Raw genomic sequence first — 23,023 nt, forward strand, 5'->3', positions numbered from 1 at the left:
AGAGGCCGCACCAGCAGCACGCACATCACATTCCTCAACAGTAGCGATGAGCCCCTGCAGTCACGACACACAGCAGCTTCGGGGCTGAAAGCTCGACACAGATCCTAGAGCAGCAGTGACCTTTCCCACAACAGTCTACAACTACATAAAACTGAATCATCATCAAACGCTCTCTGGATGAGATGTGAAGTTCATGAGTTTTGGGGGATTTTAAGTTGTGTTTAAGCTGTTTTTGTAAACATAAGCAGTGAAAGTTTTTGATATTGGCCAGCAACTTTCAGAACTTCACAGTATGTGCTAACACAGATGGCACATTAGACAGACAGCAGGACTTCACACAGTGCAAGACAGTGCTACAGAATATGAGTCAGTAGTCAGTCTCCATTTGAGAGAAGCATAGTGAGTGGCCAGAAGTGTTTTTTTCTTCCAAAGAACTGTGACAAACTGCTCAAGAACTGTACAAGACAATAAAAGGTTGAACATTCATGGAAGGATGCTGCAGACTGTGAAGTATTTATTTACTTCCCAAAAAAATGGGAGTGGACCCCTGAGACCATCATGTCCAAAACCTGCAGGGCAGCAGATGTGTGTTCCTGTAACTTTATTCAAAATCCTCCACGGACAGTTTGGTGTTGATGATGTAACATCACAGGTTCACTGTTTCCTCTACAAAGATATGCTCCATTTTATCTAGTCTGGTTGCTAAGCAATGGCTCTTCCTGTAAAATTGAAATCCCATCCCCTGCAGCATCAGTGGTCGCCTATCTCTCCTCTCACCATCACATGCGGACAGACGTGATATCCCCTGAAGGATGGCTGCAAATAACATGGAGCTGCTGTGACAGGGCCAAGGGGGGAGTATAGATTGTGGCAAAGCTGGAGTCAGTTGTAGGATCTGATGCAGTGCCAATCAGGCATCCATCAAAGAAAAACACATTCGTTTCTGGCTTTTAGATTTAAGCCACTTGTGAAGAGAAAAATGTCACTGTAAAATACAAGGTGTGGACAGAAACCACTCAGCAGTGATTCATTACTTTCCCTTCTGAACGACCGTGAGTCTGACAGGTACAAAACGGCGCATGCATGTCCATGTTCAGACATCCTTCAGAGACGTAGCATGTAGGCCCACACACCACAGCTTGAGGAGCGTCTCTCTAGGTGGATATAACCTCTGACGCTTTGTCAAGGTCAAATGAATCACCTATTAATAGCAATGCGGAGATGCAAACACCATCACTGTTAAACAGCAGGTGATCGCTCCGCAGAAGATGCATATATGAGCCAAATATAGGCACGTATGGCGTGACAGCGTTAAACAGTAAGGATTAATGAACGACGATCACCGTCAATGTTGCGGCGAAATCACCATTTGACAGGTGATGATGAGGTGAAAGCTCATATCTAATAAGTGACTTCAAGTGGATTTTGCTGCGGAAACTAACACGGACCAGTCAATCGATTCACGACAACAACAAACAATGTATGTATCAGAGAAATCTATTTACATCGATTAAATGATTAAAATGGAAGAATATTATAACCTACCTTGTACAGTGTCCAGACCGAGTTATAATGTCCGAGTCAGCGTGATAGTATGAATCCAAAGTGAGTGTGCTGTATCTTCATTCAGGCACTGTCTTCGTATGTAACATCTCTGCGTGCAGAGAGATGCGAAATCACAGCTTCCAGTCACACAAGACGCGCGGTGCGTAAAATCTGACGCAGGAGCTCAACGCCTGCCTCAACTTTGGCCACTATAGGCTAATCACATTAACTTCTGCAGGTGATGGCGTGTTTACAACCACCAGTCCAGCGCTCTACCGATGCTCTGCAGCCTTGCGAAAAAGACCTGCTCGCACCTCTGGTTTCCACGTGGTTATGGTTGTGTTGTGGGATAAATCAGCTCCCCATAGGATGGAGAAATTACTATGGCAAGTCACGACGAAGTCTGACGCAGGTTTGACTCACCCGCTCGTGCTCACGTCAGCAGTTGATCTAAAAGACAAAAAAAAAAAAAAACATCTGCAGTGTTCCCAGGGCGATAATGAGAGCATCACACAAGCAGCCCTCAATCAGGCACATCAAACAAGATGATTAAATATGCTGTTTGTGCAAATAGTGTTAATAACCCTCCTGTATTTGTATGATTTGGAATAGTCCAAAATACCAATATTATCATGACTTTAATATTAGTATTTGTAGAAGTAGCGGTAGCATAAGAAATCCACATACAGACCTTCATTATCTTCATTAAACATCACTAACACTGTAAGCTTTACATTGATGGAAGCTACACCGACACTTTACTTCCTTTAAACAAGAGTTGCTTCACATTAATACCTGATAGACATGTCACAATTTACTGTTGTGCCCTCAGTGATGTGGACTAAAATAAGTGTGAAAAGACAGTGCTTGCTAATAGCTGTTTCTCAAGTGCAGATAATTTGTCTCATAGTCATTTTTCTCTCTGACACTAGCAATTTATTCTGCCTGTGGTGTTGTCTCACAATGCTCCACACTCCATATTTTCCTCTCCTGGCTCACTAGATGGCTTTTTTTTAGACAAGAGAGGTTTGAATAACATTTGTTGTTTCTATTTTGCATGTAATTGTTTGCCTAAATGATTCGAAAGATGTGGCTAATTATCCTGACAACTCAGAGGTGGATGGCACAATTATATTTCTGCAGTGAGTATTTGAAGTGTCAATGAGGTGTGAGGAGGTACATCCTTGGTCTCACCCATCAATTTGAGATATTACACTCTTGGACAGAGGTGTTTCAGAGGGAGGCTCACAGCAATATTCTACCTCTTTTAAGCGGAGTGAAAATGGGGTTGTTAGAATGTGTGAGTCAAACAAGCACTGGGATAATGTACTGTATGTGTTAAAGTATTTAGTGATGAAATATGCTACTAGGATGCTTTCCCTATGATAAACGTCTTTAATGTCATAACATAGAATATTAGTGTGTAATATTAGAGTTTCCTGCTATGTGAGGTTTTCATATTGAAGGTGATTTTTTCCAAATTGCTTCTGCCTCATCTGAATGATAATTATTCCTACTGTACATCATACTGTATTCCACTCTATGATTTAAGAATACATGCAGGACATCCTAAGTCCTCGAACTTCTCTGCTTCCATCACACACACCCCTCCTCTGTCTCTCACACTGCATCAACTGACAACATGTAGGCCTATGCACAGTACGCTTCCTGTCTCCTTCAATACACTCATGTGACTCACTTTCCAAGGGCTGACTGCTGGGATCAGTTGCCATGGCAACCACCGATCATATGATGGTTACTCACCCTGTGAGCGATTTTCATTCTTTTCATTTTTTTTACCCTCTCTAGCACCTTCTGGCATTCTGCAGTTTGGCTATGAATGGGCCACAGAAGTAATAACACAACATCCCTCCTCCACACACACAACTTATCACAGGCTGGTTTTCCTGCCTGTGGTTCATCATTTTTTACATTTGACTCGACTCGTAAAAATGCAGCTTATCACACCTTCAAATTATACAACAGGAGACACAATGTTGTCTGCCTCCTGTTATAGCCAGATTCCTGCAGCAGTATTACTCACCTTAAAGCGTCATGAATAAACACAGGTCATAATTCTCAGAGTGATGGCATGGATCACTGAGCCAGGCACCTCTGGATGGAAACAGCATTTTGTAAGAAGAAAACTCATATTTCATACCTGACAAATGGTCCCACAGGAGAAATTCCACTCACAACATCAACATGACTCTCCATTAATACAGCTCTGACCTGAAACATCTTGACCTTGAGCTGGGTGGTTTTATTTTTATTCGTCTTCACACAGCAGAGAGAACGTGGGTGAGAGAAAGGCTGCAGTAAGGCACTTAATATTTCACATTCTTAAATTAGAGTACAGAATAGAGGGGTAATGAGCCATCAGACTGGGCTGTGATTTACAGAGCCTTTTAAGACCATCAATAAAGGTTTCGTTCTGTGGAGTCGGACCGCTAAAGACCAGTAAATAAAGAGGAAACAAACAGCACATCGAGACTGATTGTCTCACTCATCTGCAATAATATAATCCAAGAGTGCACTAACACATATTGATCTTATTCTTAATGTGATAACTGGAACAGGTGAGATAACATGTTTCCCCACCACAGTTCTCAGTGGGATGCAATGTTATTCTAAAGCTTGAGAGCAAATTGTGAATGGTGGTGATGTTTATATATTTGATAATGATATTAGAACTCCCATACACCATCAGTGGAGCACCACATTTATATCTACCCTCATGAGAGTCAGGTTGCCAGGTCACAAATTAAACATGCTGACGAACACTGGTGGGCAAAACCTGATCTGTTTCTCGGGGGTGTTTGTGTGCAGCTGAGCCTCACTAGCACTGACAGTGCAACTTCCTCTTTCTGCCCCACCCCTCTTTGACTGCTATTAATGGTGCAGTCCCCACTCGTCAGTGTACAAACACCTTACCTACATCCCTCTGGGTGTGAAGGTACTGCTGCTGCAAAGAGATGGACAAATGAGCAAGGAGGAGGGACTGATTATGTGCTGCTTTTCTGCCCATGAATAAGGAGAAAGAAAGGGCCACAGGGCAACTGTAACCATGCTGGCTCAGGTGCAACGACAACAGAGCACAAAGACGTAAAGCGTTAAATGTCCTCCTTCAAATTTGTTCATAAAATGTTTAAAAACCTGCACATTTTCCTTGATATCATCTGCTGTTTGCATTCAATAGTGTTCCAGGAGAGATTGCTCATTAAGTATTCCTCACTTGCCCTTTGCCTGTTTCCCTTTAATAGCTCAACCCTGCTGTTCATGTGACAGGAGGCTCATTAGCACTGTGGTAAAGCTTCACTCCTCTTCCCCTGATAAAGAAACATACACAAAAGTCATGACACCAAGAGGACAAGCACAAGTACTGACACCTTTGATAAATGTGCAGCGGTAAAATCGATGGTCGTGATTTTGCCTTGAGACATCTAATAAACACAAAATTAAATTAAACTGACTACTATCTGCACTCTTTTATTAATTATTCTTATAACCCCAATAAATTCTGGAAAATAGTCAAATCTATCTCAAATGCTATCAGCACTCCTTCACCTATCGATTGATCACCGGAGATAGTTGTGGGACATGCGATTGTCTACTTTACCAAAAAACTGGCCTGCCTGCTCTGCTAAGCCTACAGGGGCCAAAAAGTCATGCAGAGTTAGGAATATCTGTCTTCTGTTACTGTGCCCCACACACTTGTAATATGCTTAAAAAAAACCTCATGTTGACATCATTAATACTGCTGAGCCAGTTCGAATCAATTGCTTATATTATTGATTGTAATTGTTATTGCTTTTAATCTTTTAATTGTTCCTGTCTGTCTGTCTGGCCGTCTGTCTGTCCTTTATTGCTACCTCCTTTCTTTGGTGATTTTAGCTCTCTGCTTATGTTGTATATCTGTTCCTCATCACCATTGAAAATGAGGGTTCTCCCTTCATGTGTTTGCTGAGGATTTAAATAAAAACTATAATAAAAAAGGCTGGTGAAACATCATAGGTGTGATGCAGTCACCATCAAGAGCTTTTGCAGAGACAACAGAGAACAGTTTAATAATCTTTATGTCACAGGGCTGCAGTCAGTGAGAAGAGTCTGTGATTTTATTGGAGCAATACAAAAAATCTGGCCTGCTCCCAAGAGAATAGACAATAAAATTGGCAGATAAAAAAAGATTCTACAGGGCGGCTGAATTTACTAATTAGTCAGTTTTATGAGCCAAAAGAGGTGACAAGCCGGCCAAAATAGAACTAAAATAAAATAAAATGGAACTACTATAAAATCCTGCCGTTGTTCTCATCATTCACCTGGCATTTTATCATTCAGCATCTCAAAAGTCTGCAGAACCTTATTTATGGTGAAATCTGTCATTTGTCCATCACTTCAGATCTCTTCATGTTTTTCATATTAATCCAAAATGTGTGACAATATAGACACCTCCACAGAGATATATTTACAAGGATAAATACCATTGTGATGGGTTGTTCACTTACTGATGGGAATGGAGAATTAATGCTGCACTGCTAACCATAATGCCAAATTCCTCCATTAGTGCTTTCTGCCCTGTGGTTGCTTATATAGCATGTGTGTGTGGGTGTGTGAGGAAGAGGGGGCTGCTGGAAACAGATCAGACAGCTTATCATGTCAGCAGGATTACAACATCAGTGATGGTGAATTCTCTAAAGAATATGTGATGCAAATATTGAGTGCCGTGTTCGGAGCCATCAGCATTTAACATTGTACTTGTGAAGTAGCTTTGTGTATTTGTGAAGGAAGAAACAAATATAAATGTTCATTTTCTGGGAGCAAAATCAACGAAGTGTGAAATTAAACAAATGTCACAATTCCTGTTTTTAGTTTGCCGTGCTTCTACCAGCTGCTTGGACAAATTATGTGGGTAATTGTTTCTTTTTCTTACAGTGCAGTAAGATGTCAAGGTCATAGTTAGACTTGAGGGTTAAAGTCTTATCCCTGTGGATTTTGGTGAAAGTGTGATTTGAACACTGGTCTTCTGCATCCTGCCCTCCAGTTTAGCAGATGGCTGCTCAGAGCCCTGCTGTTCAAGGCCATACAGTAAAAGAAATATGCAAACAGTAAAGGCTTCCTGCTAGTTCACAGATCAATGGGCATTCATCCTTATCATGTATAATGAAAACTCACTGGGCCTTGTTGGTATTAATGGGTTTAAGCTGGTTTACCCTGATAGAAACAACAAAACAATTAAGTGGTAGCTGTTGTTCCTCAGGTTTAGCAAAACTATAGTACAAAACTGCAAAGTATGAATAAATCACTTAAAGTCATGGTTTCAGCTTGATTCATTACTCAATCTGGCCAAATATTGAATATCTCAGCAACATTGTGACCAGAGGACTGCTCCTAACCAGAGTGACATGATACACCAAAACCCAACAGACCCTGTGAAAAGTCCACCTCAGACTGTGTAGCCTAAGCGACACTTCATGATGACTAATCCACAGAGACTGGTGCTAGAAGGGCACCACAACGCTTAAAGAAGCAGAGCATGCACCATCTTTTGTGTAACAACATAAAAGGCTGTGAATAAAATGTTTGCACCCTGACTGTTGTAACCCTGTCAGCTGGGTTCTTGTCAAAAATGTGCGCTGCCTGAGGAACAATGGGGATGTGTTCATGTGCATTGTGTTGCGGGCATGCATGTGTGTGTGTCCCAGCTATATTAACAAAAATCTCTGTGTTTCTATAATTTCTATCTCTTGGTTAATCAGCCTTGACTGTGGCAGATGCTGCAAAGCAAATTAAGAACAATGTTTTAATGAGGTTTCTCTAAAATATGCGTTGTACCCAAAGCAGTTCTACTTTAGATCATGTTAGTCTGATTTTCATAATCACCCCCATTGTGCTGAAGCTACACTGATGTTTACCGAAATTTAAATAACAAAACACACCATATCTATTTTAGGAATCCAGCTTTGGTCAACAATATTTCACCCAGCTCCTGTGCCTATAGAGATTATATGCAGTGGGGCTTATTTATTCATGCTTGAGCATCTAATGGACCTACTGTATGCAATTTAAAGGCCACTGCTCACAAACAAACCACAGGGTGACTCATGTTTCACTGCCTCCGATACTTCAGCCAGCAGTCTGCAGGGACCTCAGTGTTTAAGCTGAGCTGCCCTGCATAAGGAAAAGTAAAGTAAAACTCAAAAATGAGATTGTCATTTTTTTAAAGCTATTTTTTTCAGATGACAATAATCAGCAAGCATCACTGCAGTCTTCAGAGTTTTATGGTTGCACATTTTGAAATGTTACAGTTTTTTCTCAGTTTCTTTATCCCATAATTGTGTTTATATGATTGTATTGCAGTTTGATCACACAGCAAGTTCACTGATCAAATGCCAAGTTATACCAGAAATTGAGCTTCAAAGCTGACGTGGCCTCAAAGTAACATGACAGCAATTTAAATATTTTACTTATCTCCAGATTGTCATTTAGATTATACTGTGTATATATTCACTGTATAGTCTTTGCACCATTTATATAACTGTACCTACAAGAGATTGATGACATTTATGATGCTGGAAGATTGTGATATTGTTGCACCCTCTACTGGTTTGAATTGTAGCAGCATTATATAATGTGAGTGAAATATTTCTGGGGACAATTTCAACACAGTTGGTATCCTCTATATGTCTGCAGTGTGAAATAGGAACATGGAAGTGGACAGAGAAAACCTGCCCACACTGAGGCTGTGTTATAAAAAAGGCATTTACCTTGTAATGCTGTTCGCTAAGATCAGCAAATGACAGATATTGATTTTCCATTTTCCACAGGTTTGCACAATCAGTCTCATGTCTCAGCACGATTAGCATGGTAATCTTCTCTCCTCCCTCCATCGCCTCTCCGGCTGTTGGGGCAGGCTGCTGAGATCTCTGCTGTGAAGGGAGGGCTTCGCTGCCATCTGGGCTGCAGCAGGGAGTGGCAACCAAGACACCAGCACCAGATACACATTCAACCTTCGGCAAGACACATGGATGAAATCTGCAGAGCTTATAGTTGAATATAACAAGGGAGGACAAGAAAAAAAAAAACATAAACTCCATCAAAATAACAAAGATGGCATGTAAGTGTTGTTAAATCAATGGCGTCATCACTGCAAACATTCAGTTCAAGCCACATTGTTCATAATAAGTTAGGTACCATTTCAGTACCTAGTTACAAGGTCTGTTGTGAATTATCTCAGGATGACAGCACACTGTATGTAAGAACAGCTTTATGTTTCAAGTTCAAGTTCAAGTTGATTGTCATTTTTCACTGTGCCTTTGCATACACAAGAAAAATGAGATTGTGATTCTCAGTCAGTGACCTCAGTGCAGATAAAAACATCAACAGAATAATAAACCTCCCAATAACAATAATAAATAGGGATAAAAACAATAGAAATAAAATCACTAGTTAAAATAGTCCATTCTCACAAAAGTGCAGGTAGTGCGTTCAGTCTCTTGACTTGACAGGTGACTAGCTGTCAAGGATAAGAGTGCGTGTGGTTGTGTATATGGGGAGGGGGGACAGTCCATTAATAAGCCTTACAGCCTGGGGAAAGAAGCTGTTCAGCTTTCTGCTGGTTTTGCTGCTGATGATTCTGTATCTTCTCCCTGATGGCAAGGAGGGGGACACCTATGATTTTGCTCCAGGAACCTCCAGCTGAACGCTATTCAGGGTGAGACTGACAATCTTGGATTTCTTTGTTAAGTTTTTTGTTAAGTGTAAGTTTATTAGAAAAAGCTCAATGAATAAACAAGAGTCAATTACTTCTTGCAGAGAAGAGAGCACAGTCGTGTGCATCGTAAAAATCAACAGTTATGAATCATAGTGACAGGGAACATATGAGCATACATGTGTGCACATACACCACACAGACAGATAAAAGAGTACAGTAAGAATCATGAATGTGGATTTATTGAATCCATTTCTTTTAGTTTGTCACTGGATGCCAGCTCTGGGGGTTTCAGCTTAGATCATGGCTGATATACCTGCCCTACTCTCCAGCCACGTACAGATTCATGTCTTCATCAGTAACAAGGCCAGCAGTCACTGTGATAAATTCTGCTGTTGTGCAGACGCCCTCATACAGAGCCTGGCCAGCTGCCAGCTCCAACAACAGACAGCTCTGTCTGTATACCACCTTCGTTCTCTCTCTCTCTCTCTCTCTCTCTTTCCTAGAGACAAACGACCTCACCTCTGCCATCGCTCTGTGGCCTCCATCGATTATCACTGCTCGCTGTCTCATTCTCCCCACACCTCACCCTCCTCTTCTCGCTCTCTCTCATTTATTTTCTTGTTTTTTCTTCACACCCTGTTTCATTATCGATTAAAATGCAGGGTGACTAGAGTTTGATGTCTCTCTTGCAGTGTGCTCCTTCACAGCAACAGTAAAGCGTTCCTGCAGGCTAAAAGGAAAGATATTGTATCCATATATTTAACATGCATTTCACAAGCTACTGGTTTGACAGGATGGTTCAAATGATTAAGCAAGAGTGTCATTGTTGCTGTAAAGATGCTTAACGTTGGGGTCAGCAGCATGTTGCCTGAGTTAAAATCAGCCACTGCAGCCATGAAAGCTGGCAACAGTCTGCCATTAAAACCATAAACAACAGAGTAAAGGGTGAAATAACCTGGTCATAAAATCTGGCTAGTCTCAGGGTTTTATGTACAGTTCTGGGCTCTATAAAAACTGCCTTTGCTCTAAGCTCCACAGCCATTAGTGGGAATGATTATCGTCATATATTTCAACCTGTAGTCGCCTACTGAAGTTTTAGGTAATAGCAACTCCAAGGTCTTGCTCGTGACAGTAGGGGAAAAAATGATTATTATAAAAGGGTAATGGTAATTGGCCATAATTCACAAGGCCCACGAAAGAGTTTCTGGCCGTAATCAAAGCTGGTTTCCATACATTGAAGGTGCCTGTTCAACGGGCCGTTTGTCTGGCTGCATGAAGTTTTTACACTCTCTGCTTCGAATATATGTGCTTTAGAAGAAAATGAAATTGCATGATTTCGATGGTATCATTTCACCGGTCACCACACTATCTAGAGAGAATATTCAGGCTTCACAGTGTTTATCAATTAAATTACCTTGTTCTACATATTTACAGGATATAGAAATTAAATGCTCCAATTTAAATACCTAATAAACTTTTGCACCGCAAATCAGCACTTCTTCTAATAACTTATTTGCATCCTTCATACAATATGGTCCAAAAGTCCGAGACCACTTTCCCATTTAAAGTGAATGGGAAAGTGGCCTTAGTCAAGAACGCAAACTGGTGCCAAACATTTGTATTTAATGTTCATAAATCAAAATCAGTGGATACAAATGCCAGCGCACATTTCAGCTGATGTAACTGTTGATCACCACTAGATGGTATCATTAATGTCACTGTGCCTCAGGATGTGACATAATGAGGATGTTGATCAGAGGGCCATCCAAGTCCATCCGCAGTACAAAAACATTCCCAAAATATCAATCTGTTGCTTCTTTCTCAGAACAGTTCACTTTGGGAGGGGCCAGCTTACTCCGAAACTGAAAGTTTCCATCTATATAAATGTTATACATGTGTCAGCTTACTGTGAGGTTCATTGTGAATCTCTGGCTCTTCGTATAGAGACAGTTTGTGTTTCATTACAGAGCTAGAGACAGAAATGGATACTAAATTCTGAATGGGAGCCCATACTGATAAAATATCTGATATCACTGATATATACAACTACTAGTCCAGCACTGAAGTTAGTGGGCCAGACAAAACAAACATCAGTTTCTGGCTGTAACTATAGATTCCTTAAAATGAATTTAAGCATCAGAAGTCATATTACTTGTGTGTGCAGTATTATTATGAAATTTATATTTATATTACATTTAATATTTTTTTTTATTTATTATTTATTCTGGCTTCCCAAAAGAGCAGCAAGAAAATTACTAGTAGCAACTTTTTTCTATAAGTCTTAAAAGTAAGGGGATAAAAAGCAATAGTCTACTGTGGAGTCACACTTTGTCAAAACACATGGACACACACTGACTTCAATAAGGACAGTTGCCTGTTTGATACACAAAGGCCACTGCTCTCTAGTCTTTTTCCTTGGGGGGTCAAAGGTAAAGCCCTGACCTGGTGAGGCCAACATGCTTTTGTTAATAAAACAATAAACAGCAGTCTTCTCTCAATAACCCCCCAGCCAGCATCCTTGCCAGCAGGGTTAGCTTTCTGAAACTCACACTTTCATCTCCTTACTCTGAACTCAAATTACAACTAACATACATGCATGAATGGGGGCAGGCACATGCATCATTTTGTCCATGCATCATCGTTTCAGCAACAATAATATAAGGCTTATAGATTTATATAAAATCTTGTTTACACATGAGCGCTAAAAGAGAGTTTCATAAGACTTTATTTACTCTTTGCCCACCATATGTGATGGTCCTGAGTGTTTGAAATCTAAGATCAGCTACAGAGGGGGGCCCTGTGGCTCCCAGGACACCTAATACTCTGCGTGCTCCGGGGCCAGTGAGAAGAAAAAGAGCACAATTGGATTAGATATCAAAATAGGGTCAGTGTTTGTTTTAATCAGTCTGGTGACACAGGGAGCTCTTGAAAGCACTGGGTAAAAAGAGCCTGGAGAGAGAGAAAACGAGAAAGAGGGAAGAGGAAAGGAGAGAGATAGTGAGGGAGACAGATAGTGAAAGAGAAGGAAAAAGGGGAAAAAGAGAGACAGAAAGGGCAGTCGGGGTGATTGGTCCCCAGGCAATGGCTGGATAATGGAGACTAGAGGCCAGAGGGAAAGCTGTCTGGGGGGTGGCTGGCCTTTCAGAGTTCACTGTCAGGTCTTCAAACCAAGGGTACACTGGTCACTTCCACTATCCTGCATTCATCAAAATGAGCTTTGACAATTATGTGGTGTAGCTGGTTTGTTTTCCTCAAAACACCAACAAATTATCTGACAAAGAGTCCCTCTGAGAAATGAGTGTCCATGAAATTGATGATTTCTTTGTTAAAGATGATTCAGATCAACAACAACCGCCACTTTGTTGGTTTTGTGTTGACACGGTTTCAAATAAAGCCAACTGTCTTGTCTGAACAAATGTTTTTCTAATCTTAGGCACACTGGACATGATTGAGAACGATAGCGTACGCTATCAGGCAGAGAAAGATCTAGTGTAAGTGTGAGGCTTTGGCTTTTTTTCCAGTATAGGTGGTTGCAAGATTACATTCCCTCGCCAAGCCAGTGAATAGTGGCTCTTAGGGAAAGTATTGTGGTCGCAGCTGATTAGACTTTCCATGGCAGGGCTTAAAATCCTGACTCGGATACACCAGTGAATTTAAAATGTCAAAAATTATTTTCCTATATCCCAGGACAAATTCAGCCTGTATTCAGGGAACATTTACCATTGTTTCACATGGACAGAAACACAAAGAGTGGTATTCTTGCTCATAAGCAGTGATGTCACATTGCAGTTCCATGATGAAAGAACAGGAAAAGATATAAAGTCAGGGGCTTCTTAACAAATAGATATATTTGCAGGTTCATAACAGACCTCAAAGTCAGTCTTCAGTTTATGGTCAGTGGAGTAGCTCCAGCCTGTTGATCTAAGTGCTATTACAAATTAATGTTCTAGCTTTCTGGCTCTGCAATTTACTTGGTTATTTAGTTCCACAATAGCTACTCAGCCATGACATATAAAAATATTTCAAATGAGTGCTATTTCCCTTTCAATGCCACCCATGTACAGTCTGCTGATATAAGAGGTTATTTCACATACAGTAGGGTAAGTAAAACCTTTAAAAAAAGGACTTTACAATCAGAAAGGAGGGAAGATCTTTCAATCATAATCCGTGGGTAAAGTTGCACAGCGTGAGTTGTAGCATCATATCTTTTAGTCTGGTATGCAATTTTACTGCTGTGTGAGCATGTGCATGTTTGTGTCTCTATAAATATACAGTGTATCTGTGTGTCAGAGAGAGTGAGCGAGAGTCGAGAGAGCAAGAGCATGAGTGTCCTAACTCCTGCATATCCATCAGCCTTCGCCATGGTGTTTGGTAATGGTATCCCCTGGTCGGAAGTGCAAATCCAGCTGCTGTGAAGTGGCCATAAATTAGATTTTCTGAAACTTGGTGCAGACGTAGTCTCCAGTGTGTCGTTTGTTGGAGCGCTCAAGCCCCACAAGCCCACTGCAGTTTTCATTATCATTACCTAAATCCTTTAAACTTTGCTGATCAACTGTCACATCCCCCGAATGTACACCATCTCTTTTGTCTGCTGCAGAGGTTAGTTTTAGTTTAGCTTAAAACCCCCAGCTGCACAGTTTATCTCTTCTAAAAAGCAACGACATGTTGAAAACATTACAACTCATACTTTTGCACTCTGAGCCTAGAGGTTAGTGTGATGTGCCCGTTGAAAGCTTTTCCATATCACAAAGAAATCAACTGAGTAAGTTCAGATTTTTGCAGCTGCTTTCTATTCCTCAATGTGCAGAGTAATTCCAAACAGTTTATTTTCTATCCAGCCACTTCAGCCCCCAAGGTCGTTGGCTTTTTCTCTTTCTAAACAGGCAGAATTCTCACATGTCCTTTCTTGGTGGAACTCCACACAATCTAATTCGTTATGCTGCTCTGTTCTTCCCCAGCAGAGTTGTGACAAGTCTCATTCAGATGTGTAAGAGTTCCTTTAATTTACAGACTTTATCTTCTGCCTCTGATAACAAAATACTGAGACCACTTTTAGCTGCATGCATGAGGCCTTTCACTCACACACTCACAGTTTATAGTTGAACATTCAGTGTGTTAATCGAAAAAGATGGACCCTGTGTCTTTTACTATCTACAGTTAAGGAAAAAGATGAGTCATAGCCAAAACAAAACACTAGCCACCATGCTAGCAGAGCAAGGAGCTGCGGGTGGACGGGGGCATTATAGCCAGTGTCTGGGTGGCTGTTTGGGGGGTTGTGCTCTGTGCCCAGGCCCTCAGGGCACCAGTAGCAGGATGGGCCCGAGCATCCGCTGGGAGGATGACCCCGGCTATCCCTGTGGAGTTTGGCTTATACAGCTGTATCTGATTGGACAGGAACAAAGAGCTGCACTGCACCGGGGGGTTTGGCATTCAGCAGATATAAGAACTGATCCTCAAAGTCTAGGGTCACTTAGGTTTTCACTGATGTTTTCTGATTATGCTGATCTATATTCCCTGAGAGTGATTTAAAACATATCTTAAGGAAAATGGGCTTCAATGAGCACAATTACTTGTTTTGTGGTTCACCAGTGAGGAAATACATGATGGCCATTAGAAGTTCAACTAATTTTGATAATTTACCAGAGTACCAATGTCAATGCATACTGTCAGGATTTTGAGTATTGCTGCTTGTATTGTGGACCTATACATAGGACTCTCTTGAAAAAGACATGCTCTTAGTGTGAATCTCTGTGTAGTTCAAATGAATGAATAAATTAATACAAAATATTTTTTTAAAGAAATTGATTTTGTTCAGTTCTTTGTCTGTTGTGAACTTTCTCTCTCTCTCCTTTCCTGCTCTGCAGAAATGTTTTTAAATTGAACTGTTCACTTAACTTTTAGTGTCACATGATTTGTTTTGGCAACATTTGGTTCTGCTGAAAGTTTGAGTGAAATAATTTCTCTCTGAGATAAAAAATAATATGGGAAATATGATCACCCACATCCATCCAACTAGGCTATCTATTTTTAAACTGTGCATGAGGCTTTTAGGCCTGGAAAGTTCGCTAAAGAGAAGTATCCAGGCGGACATTTTACACCTTGGCTCGTTTTTAAAATCTATTAGTTATCACAAATCCTTCTGCCACCTCTGATGGCAAAAGAGAAATATGAGCGCGTAGTTGGTTATAATTTTCGCAACTGTCATCCCTTCCTGAGCTGAACTCGCAAAAACTGACAGATTTACTGTAAGGCTCCCCCGATAGAATCGTGTTGCTCTTCCGTGGACTTTCATACGTATTTATCCAAAATATAGCTGACAGGTTTCTTCCAAAAATATAAGAAAGCTGGTGGGCTACCGGAGACCTCCTGTGCGTCAAGAGTTTTCTCATTTGATGCGCTGGAGACAGAGGCTGCTGCCAAAGCCGCAGGTCCTGTCTGGAGCCTCAGGATTACAGACCTGTGCGTGTGTTTAAGTGTGTGTCACGATGCCAGAGCAATCACACAGACTGTCACACGAATGCTTGAGCGCATCAACTGCAGCCTTCATAAAGAAAAGGACAATAACTGCCAATATCTCTACAAAAGTCAGTTGTGGCCCCGTTTGTATTGTGGCGCCTATCAAATTTACATTGAGGCTAACAATTGTTAAGACAAAAAGTTGTCTATAATTTCTCTTACAATGAAAAAGTGAGGAAACAAAATAGGTTTTCCCCTAAACATTTTGAGCATAAGGCTGAAAGTCATTGTTTGTAATGTTGTAAGCCAAGAGAGTGATTTCACTTCCTTTGTATTTCAATTAATTTCTAAAGTTTCAACAACAAAAAAAAAATCAAGTTTTAAATTTGTCTTCAGGCAAGGTCTAAACATGTCAGGGCTGTGTATCTCCTCGATTAATCGTCGTTCGTAAAACGTTTAGCCAAAAATAAACTCTTTTTCCTTCTGTAAAAATTTAAGACCGTTTAGATAGTGAGAGGTTATCCAGAATATTGAGTGTCCTTCGTTCGTTTTCTTTCTTTAATAGATTTTTATAATGAAAAGGTCTGACAGAAATATATCAGGAATATTTTGGGGTGTTCCCATCCTGCATTCAAAATTGAAAGGGAAACTATAGTTTCCTTTAGTCACAAGTGAAACATAAAATATACATAAAATAACGCCAAAATGAATCCATAGCCTACTGGAGATAACAATCAATGAAAGGTATAGTATAAACGCCTGAAAACAAAAATTCAGTCAATTCTGCTCTTATACGATAGAAACGATTGAATAATAAAAAACAAAAAAACAAAATACAAAACAAGAAATGTGTCAGTAATGGCTATACAAATCTTTGATACATTTTTGATAAATTGGTCACAGAAACTTCCACTGTCATGTCACAGTGATATTACTTTATTTTTATTTTTTACTTCAACTTTTTTAACGACAAACTTGCCTAAAAGCTCCAAATGATATAGGTTCATTCTATCTGGATATACAGATCAAATTACCAAATGCTACAAATTAATTAAAAAAATTACATCATTATTTCATCGTTAGTTGATTTTTCTGTTCTATGATTGATTGCTTTATATTTATCTTGATACATTATTTGACAGCTCGAGTGTCAATAATTAACCATGAGGACATCACATTTGTGCATCTCCTCCCATGTTGAACACAGGTGCTGCATTTATTAATCCCACGTTAGGATACTCACCGGAAACACGCAGTGGCTGTAGGACAGGACGACCTGAGGAGCTTCTTGTCCTTTGGCTCCAGATAATGAAAATCCCATGATCTTCAATCCATGCTGATTATCGCTGCCCGACCACCTCTAATTAAATCCAAGACCCTGGGTCACAGACGAAGTTTGGCTCTTTATGAGAAAAAAACTAAAACATCAACTATAATTGCCATTAGGCTACAGTGAGTTCCCATAAACTAACTCCCAACATTAGCCTGTTTCTCTCAAAAATAGTCGAAAACAGGATAACTAATTCATTACCTGAGTAAAGTTGGCCGAGGCTGCATGTTTCCAAAGAAATGTACGCTTCCACTTTAAGGCCTTTATTGACCATTTCTAATCCAATGTTGGGTTATTTCTACCTGCGTCACAGAAGGATTACGTGCTATCTTGCATTTGACATCAGTAGTGTAAATTACGTAAAATAGACTGGGAGATAGTGGATGAAATGGAATTTATAGGCCTATTTAGATATTAATTTAAATAATACAAACTACAAACAAATTTGACATGTAGCTACTGTACATGCCGACAGAAGCAAAGACCTTAATTTGTTTTAACGGAAATTGCTGGGTATTTTTCAGTCTACCCCCGTTACGCATGCGTCACCGCCCAACAGGCCCTCTTCGCCAACCGTCCGCCCTAAAAAACATTTAGGGATTATTTTATTTTTAGCTCTGGCGTGTGTCCGCTGTATCGGGGCCCGGCTGATACATCCAGATGGTTTTGCTAAGGTGCATGTTTACGGATTCCTGGAGATTGTGAGTAAGGAGCAAAGCTGTACCGGTCTGTCCTTCATTAAGGGCAGAGTCAGAGCAGAGAGGCATTTATCACGACAGACTGAGCTTTCATAAGACACATACACACACACACACACACACACACACACACACACACACACACACACACACACACACACACACACACACACACACACACACACACACACAAAGCATTTCTGTCTCTGAGCTACTGTGCCTCCTCATCTCCTCATTCAGCTCTCTAACCAATATGAGCAAGGTTAATCGCTTATATTAAACTGAGCCGTAATTAGATAGCACCTGTAAGAGTCCTTCGGCTTGTTGCTATGACAACGCAGTCAGTGCAACAAGCAGTTACTTTGAAATTTTTATTTTATTTTTTTATTTTTTTTAAAGTCACATAATAACTGAATATATTTATGCTGGATGAGTGAATATACAAGGTTGAAAAAACAATGATACCTTTTTATATGTTGCAGGTTATCTGTTGTGGGCCTTGTGAGCCTTTGTGGTAGTTCTGTCTTAGATTTAAAGTAAATGCTCCCAATTTCTAAAACTACAGGGAGACAACAACACACAGCATGTGCTGCAGCAGAAAATCATTCATGATAAATCAGTGACAGAAGACTACTTCCAAATTTGGTTGAACAAAGGCTTCATGGTTTTGTCATTGCCAGTGTGTCTACACTGTCACACACCAAGGTCCTTTTGGTTTGAAGGTCACCAGGGGCTTAATTGACTAGCTTAATATGTCACAATCTTTCCTTTCCGACAGTGAAATGAATGGAAAAAACTTTTCCTTTTTAAAGTTGTTATGCTCTCAAGAGCAGTGCGGAAAATAACATTTCATTTTCATTTCAAGTACAATTTTAAGCAAAATAACACCATCTACCATCGATTCTGGAGGAATTTAGTCAGCGTATGTCTTTGTCCCTTTATTACAGATGCACACCCAGCTCATCTCCAGTGTGTTGTGGCTGTGACTCTCTGCTAACACTCACTGGGCTCCACTGTGCTCCATGACGCCTTATACGAGGTCAGACAGAGGACAGCAACCCCACTTCCCATTCCCCTTTCGAAAACCTTAACCCCCATTGCTACGGCAGACCGGCTCAGCCTTCCCAGAATGCACCTCTCCAGCCGGCTGACCCCGGGGTCGGCATCTGTCAATCACGGCCTCAGCTGGCTCTGCAGCTTCTGGACATAGACTGGAGGATGTGAGGGAGGCCTCTGAGAGGAACCCTGGCTCTGCATATGGGATCATCTCTGTGCATTCATGGCGGGTAATTAAATTAGCTATCCTTCTCCTATTCTAATGCAAACCTCAGGTTGAATCGCCACCCTGTACGTGAGAGGAAAAGCCCCAGGCGGTGACAGCCAGACAAAGACAGCCAGCTTGTATGAAGTATAGAGTTGTACTTCAGTCTAGTTGGCTGCGTTGGTGTTCATCTGGCAGGTCGATCCTAATAACTTCTCCATCTTCATGCTGTTAGGAGATCACACAGGTTGTATGTGGAAAAGGTCAGATCGTTGTTTACCCTCTACACACATGACACAGCCGACATTATTCACCATTACAGAATTGCCAAATTATTATCTAAACTTTTAAATGTCTTTATGGAATAAATTATTGCCCAAGTACTTAAATCATTTGTGTGTGTGTGTGTGTGCGTGTGTGCGTGTGTGTGTGTGTGTGTGTGTGTGTGTGTGTGTGCGTGTGTGCGTGTGTGTGTGCGTGTGTGCGTGTGTGCGTGTGTGTGTGTGTGTGTGTGTGTGTGTGTGTGTGTGTCTGTGTGTGTGTGTGTGTGTCTGTGTGTAAAAGAGAGAGGATGTAAGGTGTAACAGAGTGTGACAAAGCCCTGCAGACTGACAGCCAGGCTGAGAGGATGTAGTGCAGGGAGGGGAGGACGAAGCTCTTTAGCACAAGGGCCGCAGGGTGCGCATAGTGCAGGGTCACCTTTATCCAGGCTGTCTGTGCCTAGAGCTGGGAGGTGGTGGGGGGGGGCGAGACCTGGGACTCCAAACAGGCTGAATTGATTTCCTGTGCAGGGTCATGCCCAGGACAGGCTCGGAGGACAAGGGTTTAGGACCACGGGGAGCAGAAAGGGAACTGGTCGTGGTGTGGACAGTGAGTTGATGCCATTTTCTGCCATTTCCCTGCTTTTTAACCACCACTTCGTTTCCTGTGAGCGTGTGGGTGAAGATAAATTGCACACATCTCTGGCTGAGGTATAATTTCATATAATGTGCTTATTTTATAATGGACATGTGCTTTGTTTTGTTTGATGTGTCCGAGATTTCTGTGTCTATTTTGTTCTGAAAGTTGGACCTTTCAACGCGTGAATGAATGGACCCCCACTCATGTGTAATTACAAGCCACAGCACACAGATGTCCATACAGACTCTATAGGAGACTATGATTCCTCAACAAATAACATACCCATAATCCTACACATCTTATGCCCTCTTGATGCAATATTCATATAAACAGTTACCTGCGGCGGCTCCGAGATCATAGCGCAGACGCTCTTCCTCTTGCCCACATTTCTGGAACGCATTTACTCAGCTGGGTTCGTGAATTCGAGAGTGTTCTGCCGCCCCAGGCTACAGAGGACATGTTTGTCACGAGATTTGAGAAACATATCCGTGCCCCAACCCCCACCCTCCTTCCCATGTGTACATCTTAAAACGTATACTCTCCTCTAACAGAATTATGAGGTTTTTAACAGTGGTCAACCAGACAGTTTGACAAATGCTGGCAAGTATCGCTAGGCTGGAGTTTACGGGGAGGAGTACACGCAGAGTGGGAGGGTAAAAGGTGGCACTGTGGTTGTGATTAACATGACAGCACGGCCTTTTTTAGCCTCTACGCTCTACTGACCCAAACATGTTAATCTAAGTCATGTTACACATAAATGTCATTAGGCCTTATATCCAAGGTCGCTAATCATTTTAAAGCGAAAGGAGCTCTTCCTTTCCATGCAGGCAGCGATGTCTCTGCAATTTGTGTCCATGCAAATGAAGACATTCATTTCTGTTCATGACTACACTTTTATGAGTCTCCTGTTAAAGACAACAATCCAGTTTGTTGTATTATCTGCACATTAGAGTATGAATAAGATTCTCATTCACGTTAAAAAAAAGTTTTCCTGCTGATTTTATCAATGTTTTTTTTTTTTGACAAGAACAGTTGCTGTGTTTCTCAGCTATTCTGTGTTTGTTATTGAAATTCTGATGTAAGTTACACTTTGTACAAATAACACTTCAAGTAAGAATCTGAGCTCACTTGGAGCCATCATTCACATGCCATGTTAACTCCATCCTTCTTGTTGCACACAGCTTTTTTCCTACACTTGGATCTGTAACTTGTACTGTGAACACTTTGATATTTCAGAGCTCAAGATGGAATCAAATGGAGCTTATGAGGCCTCTCGGCCCAAATGGACCTCATGTTTACACACTTGTCCATCAGCTGAGCAGCGTGCAGCCTCAGGTATCCAGAGCGATGGTGAGATGTCCCCAAAACCCACCGCGCTGTGTCTGAACCTGGTAAGTGCACTGTGTTTAGACGAAGTTTGTCTAGATTGGAGATAATATGTCAGTATCAATACCCTTTTATCCTAATGCAGAGTCTAACTCATTCTGAGGATATTCGGTCAGTCTTGAGGCAGTATGGTAAGAATTAATAACACATCTTGTGCTCTGTGCTGAGGCCAAAGCATATTTTTCTGTTTTTACTTTTGATTTTGTTTTTGTTTTTAACATTCAGAGTCATCAAAACAAAATGTCAACTGCGTTAAAGTCAAAACCCCCACAAAGAGTAGCTAATATTACATTAATTAAAAGTATTTTTTCAGTGTAAACAGAAATAATGTAATGACCTTCTTGAGCACTGTTTTGCTGTTTCATCATTTCTAAAAGACATTCAAATCAAGAGCAGGAAACCAGACCAGTTTACTGAACAAGGAAAGCGAGCAGTAAGCTGCTTCTATCTCATATAAGGACGCATCCAGACAGCAAAGCAACACAAGAAAAATGTTGCCTTTTATTTTTCTGCTTTAATATTATGATAACCTCTCGGTCGTGCCGTTGTTAATCCGGTATGTTGAATCTGAATGTGTGATATTCTTAAATTGTCCGATCGAATAGTAATTTAGTTTAAACCCATAGGCTAATTGGAGCCGAATTCTAAGTTTAAAATGAATATTACTTTTTATTATTGAATATAATTAATGTCAGATATGTCTAAGAGGAACTGCAGATCTGAATGAAAGTATTTTTCCTCCATGACTGCCGTGATTTTTTAAAATAAGAATTTAAGCTTCAGCAAAATTACGCACTTCACGTTATTTAGGCAAAAGCAAAGAAAGCATAACATGTTTTTTTTTTACCGCAGTGAATTAAAGTTAAAATAAATGTAGGCATTTTTCTTGATTTGGATAACGTGAAATGTATTGTAATTATAGTATCTAATCAAATAAACTGTGATAAACGCGTCGGGATTTGGTGACTTATTTATTCTCTAATTCCCTAATTATCTAATTTATTGTTTCACTTCGGTCTTTCAAACAAATTTCCACATAATCTGTAATTATAAAAGTATTTTGCAACTAATACTCAGACATTTCTCAGAGACGATCACACCACAATAACTGTCATTTTATAGGATATCAGTCCCTTCAATTCTCTCGTTTATCGGCAGAAGGAAGCCACATATAAATCTATGAATCAGGAGCAGAATAAACTCACACATCGAAATCTAAATGCGATTACAATTATATGAGTAATGAAATCGATTGCAAGTTTGAACACAAAGGAAGTTTCAGTCAGTAAGTAAAAACAAGCAAGTAAAACATTTAGGCCTAGTTGTTATGCCCGACTGTAGCTTATAAAATAGCCTTAAGTTAATTGGATTCCATTACATATAGAAACACGAAGAAACAATTGTATTTAAAAAAACAAAAAACAAAATAACGTGCAGTATTATCGTGGCCTTCAGTTAAAATGTTTTGTTTTTCCAGTCAGTTTTCGGTGTTTTAACTGGTGTGTGTGCACGCTGCCTGCTTCTCCTGTCCTGCTTGATTTGCTGATTAGGCCCATAACAATATATGAAATAGGAATTAAATGGTTAATTGGAGGGACAGAAACCACACGTGATTGAATTTTTGGCGGATTATATCAGACTGCTGCATGCTGTAAGAGACACCACACACACGAACACGCTTACATGCACACACACACACACACCCTCTCTCTCTCTCACACTCACTCACTCACTCA

The sequence above is a fragment of the Scomber scombrus genome, chromosome 10, assembly GCF_963691925.1.
Source record: "Scomber scombrus chromosome 10, fScoSco1.1, whole genome shotgun sequence".
NCBI classification, from domain to species: Eukaryota; Metazoa; Chordata; class Actinopteri; order Scombriformes; family Scombridae; genus Scomber; species Scomber scombrus.